A 12,541-nucleotide genomic window follows, 5' to 3' on the forward strand; every position below is an offset into this window, starting at 1 on the left:
CAAAAAAAATCTACAAATCTCCTCAATTGGATTGACCATCAAAGTTTTTGGAAATTGGAATCACCGAATAAAAACAGATTAAACAACAACAACAACAACAAAAATCTTCCTTGGCTTTGGTGTCAACTTCTCTTAGTAAGTCTTGTGTATTTACTCTAAGTGCCCAGGCTGATTACACTCTTTGGTGTATAAAGGGTAGTTTTTCATATTTATTCAGCTGGATAGCATGAATAGGTAGCTAATTTGGTGGAATATATTTTTTTGATCTAATGAACATATGACTCTATACTTCAAAATGTATCATGAATATATTATGACAAATACAAGGGTATTCTTAAGATGCCATCTTGATTATAATTCTCCCCATTCCCACATCCACTAAGTCATTAGTGATATTCCCCAAACATTCTCAGTTCTTCTTCATTCCAGATAGAGTTGCTCTTCTTGGCCCCTTGTGGTTGGATGGGATCCCATAACTATTTCCGGCCAATGAGATGAGAGTAGCAGTAATGTGTGCCCTTTCTGGGCTGAAACTTTCCTTGCCAGTGCAAGAACCTCAGGAGCTCTCTGAGCCCCTAGTATGATGACCAGCAATGTTTGAGGGGGTGACTGCTTCTCAGACCAAAACCTTAGATGGCTGCAATGAGCAAAAGCCTCCCTGTCAAACCATGGTAGAAAAGTAGCATGAGCATAAAACACATCTTTGTTATTGTAAAGTACTAAAATGTGGGCTTCTTTGTTACTTCAGCATAACCAACCTATTCTGACTAGTACATTTCTGTATTTCCCATCGCTTACTGAAAAATATTCACTGGGTACAGGATGAAGTATGCACTCCTATTTCTGACATTCAAGACCCTCTTAAATATGTGTTTATTCTGCTTTTCTTAGGATGGCTCATACAGTTTGATTTCCAGTAGACTGGACTCTACAACGTACCTTTTAGTTTCTAAGACTGAGTCTTCTGTAAAGGCCTCATTACTTTTCTGTTGTATGTGAATATTCTCTTTTTGAATTCCTGTATTTATACATTTTTTTAATTTTTAATTTTTTATATTTTTTGTGGGGGGATGTCATTAGGTTTATTTATTTATTTACTTATTTATTTATTGTTTTTTTTTAATGGAAGTATTGGGGATTGAACCCAGGACCTCGTGAATGCTAGGCATACATGTGTTCTACCATTTGAGCTATACTCTCCCCCCATAAGTATATCTTATTTTTCTTTTATTTTTAATTTTTCCTATCTAGGAACCTGTCATTCTCTTTACAGATAATTTCTAAATGAGTTTAATGTCAGGGCATATGACTTATATCTATATTTCTTGTAGAAATTAGCTCTTTTCCTAGAGTTTGGGAGGTAGTCAATAAATATTTATAGTATTGGATTGTTTTCTTCTTAAAGGTAAAACAATGCAAATAGTATGTTTTTATTTTTTATTTTGTCTTTCTTCAGCTAAAAGTAACTCATAACAAAGTGATTATAAACTGATGGAAAGTAGAGAACATCTATGAATTGTTTCTTCATCTACTTTTTTCCCCCTGATTCATCTTGATCTATCTATTGTTTCAATTATTATCTCATTTACCTATCTGCAACTTTATGAAAGTAGTGTATTTCCAGGGGCAAACAGGCACATCAGAACTTAGAAGCAAGAGTCTTGACCCATCCCAAAAAGTAGTTCTCAGAAATAAATACTTTAAAGTATTTCTATTTGGAGTTCTCCTGAAGTTTTTGTCATATTTCAAAATAATATGTGCATACAGTCATTAATTAATATATTAACTCTAGACATTAACTATTAACTTCCTGACAAGGATTTTATTCATTGCAGTAATCTGAGACCCCTCATCCTTATATATTTATATCAATATTTTGTTTTTTCTATTGGTTAATATTGTATTTTAATATTTTAAAATTTCTCTTTGTTTCATCATTTTTTGAGGGTATCTCTTGACTGCACACTTGGTAAAACAAAGATATTATCTTTTCACCTTTAAAATTTTCAACCTTTACATTCTTATCTGTAACCTTAAGTCTTCCGTGCTTTGTCCAGAGGGACATCCTAAAAATTTAAAATCAATAAAATGCACTTATTTTATTGACTAAGTAAAAGTCTTCACTGCACAGCCTGAGTACTATGACTTATTTGACTTATGACAGTTTGTTTTTTCCCCCTCTTGTTTCCAATGGCCTTTAAAACTGTCTAGTACTATCTGCCTTTATGACAATATTATGCTTTCCCAACATCTCAGCAGTGCCCTCTCATCTCGGAAACCCCCTCTTTGCAGGAAGCCTTGCTTCTGTTCTTATTTCTACTCTAGAGTGTACTGACTCCTTTCCAGACCTGCCTTCTCTCACTGCTCTCCTAGGTTAGACCCTGACTCTCATTGTTTCTCTTTCTTGCTTTATCTCCTCATTTTACTAGAGCATATATTTAAGTAACTTCTTGATAGAGAATTTGTGAAAGCAGAATTTTCTGAATCTTCTCATGTCTAAAAATGTCTTTTTTTTTTTTTCTGAGTTCACTATTGATTCATACATTGTCTGGGATTCAGTTCTAGGCTGAATGTTATTTCCCTTTAGGATGTGGAAGGAATTGCTGCTTCTGGAGATAAATCAGATGCCAGCATGATATTTCTTTTTCTTATGCAAGATATTTGCTTTTCTTTCTGTGCTCCCCTCCGCCACTGAGCAAATATGCACAAAGTTTTAGAATCTTCTCTTTATTCTTAACGTTCTCAAATTGTACAAGCATATCTCAGTGTGAATTTTGTTTTTAAAATTTTGCTTAGTACTTGGTGGGCCACTTTGTTTCCTCAATTTCTAAAAATTCTGTTGTATTAATATTTGTAAATTTCCCCTCATCCATTTTCTCTGTTTTTAATTTCTTGAATATTGGTGCTTTTAATTCAAACTTCATTGTCATTGCTTTTTTTTTTTTTTTTGCTAATAATTTGGTCCCTTTGTTCTTATTTGAGATTTCTTGGCTTTATACATACATGCTCCTATGGAATATTTTTTACTTGAAAACACTTTCTTTTTAAACTAAACAAGTGTTTTCTTTCTTTGATTTTTTTACAGCAATGTGCCATTACTTTCCTGTTTTATAGATGCAGTGGCTTATGGAATTTTTGTACAATGATGCCCGATTGTGTCACCCAGATCCCTCTCCAATATGGAAGCACTCATTCCTCCACTTTCTGTGCTCGGTGTTATTTGCCAAATGGGGTGGGGCTAGGGTGCGGTTGGGATGTGTGAAGAGCTGGCCTCTTGCTTCAGTTCTGTAAACATCTGCAGGGCCTTACAATGCCTAAGCACCACCTGGGATTGCTTGAGACGTCTGTGACCACTGAGTCACATGTCAACTTCTCCTTCTGCCCAATCTTGCTTCCCAAACTCCCTTCCTCCCTTCATTTGGGAGCATGAAAAGCTCTCTCCCAGAGCCTGTTTCCCATGGAGACTGGCCTAGGATACTGTTAATTTAAAATTGTTTTTTTAAAAAAATTTCTTCTGTTTTCTGAATTATATCTGTTTCGTTCAGAGTTATTTATCTATTAAGTATGTGTGTGTGGTGTATTTAAAATCTGGAGCACTATTGTCCATACTGTACTTCTCCATAGATGGTTTGTTCGTTTTTACCAAAATAAAATTTTTTTCTTTTTGCTTTGGGGTAAACATCTGGCTGTTTTTTATTCTCTACTTAAGAGGTCTGGGAAGGTGGGTGAGAATGGGGTCAACTCCTTAGAACTTCAATTCACCACTTTTTTCAGCCCTTTTCCCCTCCCTCACTTTCTGTTTCCATATCCACATCTCCCCCAGCGTTCTCCCCGTGGGGCATCCGGTCTTTGTGGCCAAAGTGTCTGCAGGTCTGTAGGCTGTGTCTTGTGCTGTCCATTTGGTCAGTCAGTATGCTTACCATGCTTTCTGGTTTCCAGAAATGTATTAAAATATCTCCTTTGCTGATGCTCCCTCTCTTCTCTCAGTTGTAGTGTTGAGTCATAGCTTTTTGCTCCTTTACTTCCTGCTAGTGTAACCCTAAGAAAAGCAGCATGCTCTGTGCTCTCTCTTGACCCCAGGGTCCTCTGACTTACATGTGACATTTTGTAGAATAGTTATGCTGCTGGAGTTAAATCTCAACTTAGTATGCAGTGACACTCATTCTTTTCTTCCCATTGTTAAAAGTTTCTTCCCCAACTGAACATCCATCATTAGGGGAGACCTATTTCTCTGGTTGCCTTTCACTCTTTCAACCATCCGTGATAGATAAGACCATCCTGATGTTATAGGTGAGGAAAAGGAAATTTAAAGATTGATGAGTTTTTCCCACGATTTATGTCATCAATAGCAGAGGAAGAATTTGACCTTCAATCCCAATTTTGTCTCTCTTAAAAAATTCTCCTTTTTTCTCTTCTTTGCCTCAAAAACTATGCCTGGATGGCTGTCTTTTCTTGTTGTTCTGATTTCTGAGTCTCAGCTACTGCAATTCAATGTTGGTGTGCTAGTAGGTGGTGAAACAGAACCCCCATGTCTAGCCTAATTTCCTTACTACCTCCCACACTGATGATTGATCTAAATTTTTCCTTTGAGTGTTAACAATGAAGCAACCATCAGAGTGCTGTTTTACTTTATTCTCACTTTTAAGAATCCCTGTGAACTTTTTTTTTTTTTTATGAAAGCACACTTTTTTGTTTGTATTGTTTGTATTTGGACGGGGAGGTAATTAGGCTTCTTCACTGATTTCCGCTTGGAGGAGTTCCCAGGAATTGAACCCAGGACCTCTTGTGTGCTGAACATGTGCTCTACCACTTGAGCTATACCCTCCCCCCAATCCCTGTGAACAATTAAAACTAAGTTTTACTTGATTTTCACCTTATAAAATTCCAGATATGTAAAATATGTGAAGCTAAACAAGGGGGAGAGAGTATTAAGAAGGTTTTTTAGATAAATCACCCTAACCCCAAAGGGAAAGAAGTAACAAGATGAATGGGAGCCCAGTACTCTGCCAGAGTGAGTCCTAGTGTACTGCCACACAACATAGGCTTTTGTTTCAATATCCAAAATACACAATTACTGAAAGAAGTTATGTATTTATTAGTAGGATTCATTCCTTCCTCCATTCAAGCATTCTACAAATATTTGAGTGACCACCAAGTGTTCAGTATTATTGTGGGCACAGGTGATGTGACAGTAAACCTCAAGGACAAGATAAATATCTTCGAAGTACTATCAGTCTAGCCGTGGAAGACATAGTAAATAAGTGGACAATTAAATAATGTAATTTTAGGTAGTGATAAGAGAAATGAAGAAAGGAAAGCAGGGCAATGGACTGATAATTATTGGGGGAGGGGTATACGGTGGGCATACTCTCTCAGGACCCCTTAATGATATTCAAGGTAATCAATGTGGGCTGTGTTAGTGACTTGCTGTTCATCCAGAGAAATTGCTAAAGGTTGTGGGATACCACTTTCATGACTACGTTAGGAATTGTGACCTCTGTCTTGCTAGCTGTCCCTCTCTGTTGCTTTGAGGAGGTAAGCCGCCATGTTGGCCAGGTTCACATGGCAAGGAACCAACGGCAGGTTCTGACCAACAGCCAGTAAGAAACTCAGGCCCTCAGTCTGACAGCCCTCAAGGAATGAAATCTGCCAACAACCTGAATGAGATTGGAAGCTACTCCCGGAACTCTGGGATGAGACCCCAGCCCTGACCAATAATCTGACTGTAGAGAAACTCTACAACCCCAGCAAAGCTTGCCCAAGTTCCTGGCCCAGAGAAACTGTGAGATAATAAATGTGTGTTGTTTTAATGCCAACTCTGTGGTGATACCATAATACAGCAGTAGCAGGATTGTTATTTACTTATCTGCTTAAAGGAGCCTCTTTTAAATTGATTATACTAGTGTATGCCTTCTTTCCCATTCATATTGTACTGGAATATAATTAGATTTGCAGCCTGTTTCTGATAAGCATTGATTTTTACCTTCTGAAATGACGTTGGATCTTTTGGACCCTCTTTTTAAAAAATCCAGTTATCTAATTCACTTGTGCAAAATTATGCCGGTTACTAAGAGAACCAGCTATAATAAGGCCCTTTTCGGTTTCCACATTTGTTAGCTTCTCTTCTCAGAGTTACAGGCTCATTCCTGGCCTATTACCATTAATAATGTTTAAATGTGCTAAGATGTAATACCTTGTCATATACCATTTTTCTTCAAGGCATTTAAGACTTACTGGGGATCTTGCTCTGTAGAAAATTCCATGCTTATAGAAATAATAAAAGTGCTCATGCATCAAAAAATCATACAAGGTCTATTCTATTAGAGCCTCATGGGAGCTCATATGAGGGGCCACAAGTGCAGCCTGTGGCTGCAGCTAGTGGCTGGATTATAGATATTGTCATCTTAATATCTTTGCTACTATTGCCTACAGTAAGTTCAACATGTGTGTGCTGCCTGATAGCTTCCAGGCTCAACCCCTAGCAGAAAATCTTCAGTGGAAACAACTGAACTTGCATCTGCTCCATCACTTAAGAAGAGATCCCTCTGCAAACTGGCCTGCGGGAGAACGGGAAAAAGCCTTCCAGGAGGGTAACAAGGGTGGTGAACAAAGGCAACGAGACCATGCACACCCTGGGAGGGAAGAAAGGGGGAGAGACGGCCCAGGCAAAGTGTCAGGTCAGCCCAAAGCTCTCCTTTTTACTGCCAGCTCAAGTCTTCTCTCCTTGGGGACCATCAGACACTAGAAAATAGAGCTGGAGCTTTCTCTTCCTGCAGCCCCCATCTTGGTGGGGGTTCCCTGTCGAAGAACACACATCCCTTTTCCCTGCAGGTCTGCACTTTTCCCTTTTATGAATTGTCCAAAGCCAAAGTCACAACCCTGACCATGACCATTTGAATGAGTGTTTATTTTTTAAAATAGAAAGTATACTCATTAAAACAGGATGATCGTGTATATGTTACTCCAAGGAAAGACTTCAGCTGCTATCTTCTGCCATCACTTGTGCCCTCACTTTGGTCACAGCTGTGTTTCCCACCTGGGTAAAGCATCTGACGTCAGACAGCAGCTAGAGAAAGACATACAAGGCTGGAATTCTCTTAATGGAATGACAGAAGATCCATAGTGTTCTGGTACTGGCATGTGCCAAGCTTATATTTTTTGTATAATGAAAACCCATCAATCAAAATGTAGTCTTACTCCCCTAGTCACTGGTAAGAAAAAGAAAAAAAGCAAATTGTTTTCTGGTCTTCAAATACACAAGGATCCTGTTGTTACCAGTGTAATGGGCATGGTGCCCCTTTCATCTTGGACATTCAGCAAATGGCAAGAGTATGTTTGCATGGTGTGTCTGTGAAGTGTGTGTGTGCCTGTGTGTGATGAGGCTCTGAAACAGTTTTATGAACTGCCACTCTGAGAGTGTCAAAGACTACCTTGTGACAATGTGTGACCTCCTCCAGGGTTTAATTTTAAATAGAGACAGCTTCAGAAGGTAGATCATTTCTCTTCCCTTAGATTCTCCTATGTGAAGTGCACAAGGTTATCTTTATAGGTGGATGATGGATAGATAGATAGATAGATAGATAGATAGATCACAATGTCTCAGCAAAAATGTGTTCATCTCTCTAGTTTCTGAAAATATATGCTTTCCCCACATCTTAGAAACCTTACTTTTTTGCAAACAATAAGCATCGGGTGATGGAACAAATGATGATTTAGAAGCTAAAATCTGTGTGTATGTGTGTGGGACAGGCTGACTCTTGACTCCATGTCTGACCAGCTGTGTGCCCTCGAGCTGGTCACAATTGCTCTAAACTTCAGTTTTTTTATGTGTTCAATAGATAGTGCAAATATCACCAGCCCTGTGATACTATACAAATTTTCCTCATTTGCTTCGTCTGTAAAATAAGAATAATGGTACTTTCTTAACGGAATTTGTAAGACTGAAGAGATGCTCCATGTGAAGTAGAGCCGATGGAACAAGGCCTGATGCAGAGGCAGCGCTCAGTAATACCAGCTATTATTACAACCTCACAGTGCTGTCATCTTAAGTCATCTTAAAGATGGTATGTCAGTGAGTCCTATGCAGTAAGTTGTTTTATGATGCAGGTGTGGTGGTGGTTGTGCATATTTTTTGTTTGTGGTGCTAAACAATTTAATGTCTTCTTGGTTAACTATTTTTTGGGGAAAAAAGCATTAGATTCCCTACTCATTTCATGTGTAAAAGTAAATTCCTGATGAATCAAGTAGTAAAATATAAAAAATGAAAATGTGAAAGAACTGGAAGAAGATATGAATATGTGTATGATATTGGACATTGAGAGCACCTTCAGAAACATGACAAAAGCAAAAATTATAAAATAAAAATCCACTCAGTTATACCACATGGAAACTGAAAACAAACAAAAAAAGCACCCTGTTTATGAGCGAGGATACCGTAAAACAGTGCAAGACTACAGCAGACTGTATACAACCCAGATTTGAACTGCGTGAGTTCGCTTATGTGCAGATTTTTTTTCAGTAAATACGGTACCTGTATTTTCATTTTACAGATCTGTAAGTGTGGAGAAAAGTTTGCATTCGATTAGAGATCACAATACGTGAATCAAGAGAACGAGAGTTTGTCTTGATTCTATACAAACTGTTTCAGCTTCTTACACTTTGATGGATCATTTATCAATTCCTTTGTTTTTGAAGCAGAGATAGTAGTACTGGGTTGTCGACTGGGTGTGGCCATATTCATCTCCTGGGCTTCCTGCCTTCAAGCAGGTCAGGGAGGGGAGCTCAGCAAGCTCCTCGTGGGGAGGTAGGGTTTACTAGAAAGAGCCTCGATTTTGAAGTCTGACAGTCCTGGTTTGAAATCTGTATTGCAGAGGGGCACTGGCACCCCTAACCTTCGAGTTGTTCAAGGGCCAACTGTAGTTTCAAACAGGGAAGTTTTTAAACAAAATATAGATTGGATGAAAGGATAATGTCCATAATGTGTACAATCTATGTATAGATCAATTAAGAAAAAATAAATACTCAAATAGAAAATGAGCAAAGGCTATATAACATATATTTTATATTAGTAAGGACACAAAGCTCAATAATCAGAGTTTTAATCAGAATATGGGATAACTGATAGCATGAATGTAAGTGATTATATTTTTCCAGTGAGTAATATGGCAGTATATATTAGAATTAAAATTTTCTATCCCCTTTGATCAGAAAATCCACTTTTAGGAAATTTTCCTTACCAAATTACCTGTACTAGTTAGAAATGATGTCAGTTTAGTAGTAATAATGGTCATTGCAGTAATGGATTTTATGACAGAGAATTACAATCATTCCATACACTTAATATCTGCGTAACAGTATTGGTTAAACAGGTCAGCCGTATTCAGTGTGTGAGGAGGCTGAGGGTATTAAGAGGTCCTTCCTGAAAAGGGTGTCCTTTTCTCGGTTCTGGTGGCAATGATGCAGCCTCTGCTCCCCTAGTCCTGATGGGGATATATGAAACTTGGCATTCATTTGGGATGTTGTGGCCCTCTGAGCCCCAACCTGAGTCTGAGCAATAGTTCTTGGGGCTGGCTTCTCACTACAATCATGTGGGTAAATATGCTGATTGCTAGGCCCCACCTCTAGGTATTCTTCCCTAATTGGTTTTGGATCAGGCATTGATTTGTTTTTTTTTTTTAAATGACCCTAGTGGAATGATTCATCTCGCTACACAGTTTTAGGCCAAGCCTGGAATCAGGCCTCACCTACTGGATGAAAAATATTATTCTTCCTTCCATCCTTTTTTCCATGTATAAAGCAACCCTCACCCTGCCCAAATCCTTTCACCTCCTCAAGGGGTGACACCTTGCATAGATCCTTCAGTACAAGCAGCCAAAATCATAAAAGCTGATCCAGCAGTGAATCCACAGGCTGTGCGAACAGCAGTATGAGAACTTCACTTGGACAGAACATTTCAGAAGGAACCCAGGCCATTCATTAAGAGGTTTCCGAGCAGGCAACATTGTCATAGAGGAGAGAAGGTGATTTATTTTGTGGAGTTGCTTTGTCAGCTTTTCCATCAGCATAAAAAGCAGCGAGAACAAATTGCCTAACTGGCAGAGGTAAATGGTACTGAAAACCAGAACAGAAACAACAGGAGGCTTTAGTTGTGGGTAAAAATACACAGTAAATAGTACAAACGTGCATAGTACAAATATATACATTTCAAATATATAGTATAAAATAGCCCATCCTCTAGGGAGGAAGTGATGACACTGTTCTTTCTAACCATTTTTCAATGATTCTGTTGGTGAAAGATCTAGAAAACAGAATACTAGTCTTCACGTTTCTAACACACAGCTTGACCTTAATCAAGAGCTACTGTTTTTGAGCTTTTTTTTTTTTTTTTGACATTTAAATTGGGAATAAGGTGAACTAGGCATTTTCCAAAATCTCTTCCTATTCAAAAACACAATATTCACACAATCTAGGATAGCATTGCAAAATTGGAACTTAATTTGCATGTGAATTTAGGGTCCTAAGGGTTGCTGAGGACGATTACCTGCATTCTGTGAAAGGGGCACCTCTACACCTTCCTGAAGGGGAAGACGGAGAAGCAGGACATCACTTGGGATCTAGGGTTTCCACCAACTGTTCAGGGGACCAGAGTTCAAACACCTCCACCCAAGTGTGGAGGATTCCTATGGTCAACCTGTAGGGGACTGCCTGGGAGAGGGGCTCAGGACCTGGGGTCAACCTGGGTAAGAATCAACAGGCTCTGAGGACCTAAATGAAACCTCCATCACATCAACTAGCTGGGAAAGAGCTGAGCACAATGAACGTAAACTAATAGAAGTTGAGGCCGCCACGCCTGGTACAATCAGAGTGGCACTAATTCCCCACAGTCGGAGTGAGAAAGATCTTGATCATGGCTGGAAAACCAGGCAATGTTATTATGTACTAAACCTCCTATTTCAGATTCATTTAATCTCATGGGCAGCAAAGCAGAAATATAAAATAGCTTCTCTCTGGAATTATGAGAGTGAAAAACTACAGAACACATCTTTTGTTCTCCATAAATCTCTCAAGTACAGCTCTGAAAGCTAACCCTTCTGGGTTTCCCTGAGACAGCCTGACTTTATCACTCAGAAACTGGAAACATTAGGACAAAAGGTATATTGGATCTAAGAAATCGAGAAGGCCTTAGAATACAGTCTACAAATACCTAAATGTTAAGTCATTTCAAAATAACCTGGCTGAAAATTTGGGGATGGAATAAATATAAGAGGCTTCAGCATTTTTTCCATACTTGCCAGCGTATTGCCCTTGCTTCCGGAGTGGTACTGTTAGAACAGTCTGCATCAGGACGGCATTGTGGTTGACAATGCAGACTCTGAGAACAGATTGCCTATTTGAATTCCGGTCTGCCACTTTTTAGCTCTGTAACCAGGGACAAATTACTTCACCACTCTGAGCCTCAGTTTTCCCTTATTTAAATCGATGCGGGCTGCATTAGTACCTATTTCACAGAATGTGTTGAGGATTAAATAAAAGATCCTTTGAATAGTGGCTAACACATAGTTAACTCTCTGTAAATGTTAACTCTTAAAAAAGTAAAAAACTATATAAGATAAAAAGAGTGAAGGTTTGCTCAGGCTGTTAATGGGGCTGGGAAGACAGACCCAGAAAAAGCCAAAATTAACAGGAAACTATTTCTCCCCAGATCCTACTGCAGCTGTAAAATCCCATATGACTCCCCCTCTGAGTGGTTACAGCTTTTTTATCTGTGATTCCTCCAGACCCACCCTGCTATTCCCGTATGTTACTGGGGATCTTCAATTTTATAATCACCTTTGCCTCATGACCTAATTCCTAATTAATCTCTACTTTTCCTAATATAGCCTCAGAAAAAGCAAGGAAGCTAGAAATGATCCCTGTTTCTTTTTAATTTTCCTCCAAGTCCTTCATCAGCAACCCAAACATTACAAAGGATGCTTCCTTCCTTCCCTTTTTCAAGTAGCGTTGCATGGTTCCTCCGGGGTGCCCTCCCTCACTGCACTGAATCAATAAATCTGATCCAGCAGAGGCAGATTTGTTCCCTGTGGGCTTCACTTGACAAGACTTCGGCACTGTTGCTATTGTAGTGGAAATGGCAATAGAAGGTGTAAGGTGGTCTGGGACCCAGAGATGCCATTGCATGTATTCCAGAGACATTTTATTCATTTATTGCTTACTTAAGTCAAGACAAATTTTGGGGGGGGGTGAGGAGGAGCTGGGACGGAGAACCACAAATTTTTACTAATAGACATGGCTTTCTTGTTACTTTGCACAATGTATGCATTGGCAATAAGAAATCAGCCATTTGTGGTTTGCTAATAGGTGAGGAAGTTCATTGGAAGAACAAACCCACTGAAGGGAAAATGAGAATCACTGAAAAGGTGGACTTTTTTTTTTTTAAGAGAAGGAGAGTAGAGGTGAAAAAACGGCTTCTTATCATGCAAAAAGAAGAGTTTCTGCACTGAGCTCAGTGTTGGGGAACAGAGATGCAGTCAGAGCCATGATC

Source organism: Camelus bactrianus, chromosome 15 (genome assembly GCF_048773025.1).
Source record: "Camelus bactrianus isolate YW-2024 breed Bactrian camel chromosome 15, ASM4877302v1, whole genome shotgun sequence".
In the NCBI taxonomy this organism is placed as follows: Eukaryota; Metazoa; Chordata; class Mammalia; order Artiodactyla; family Camelidae; genus Camelus; species Camelus bactrianus.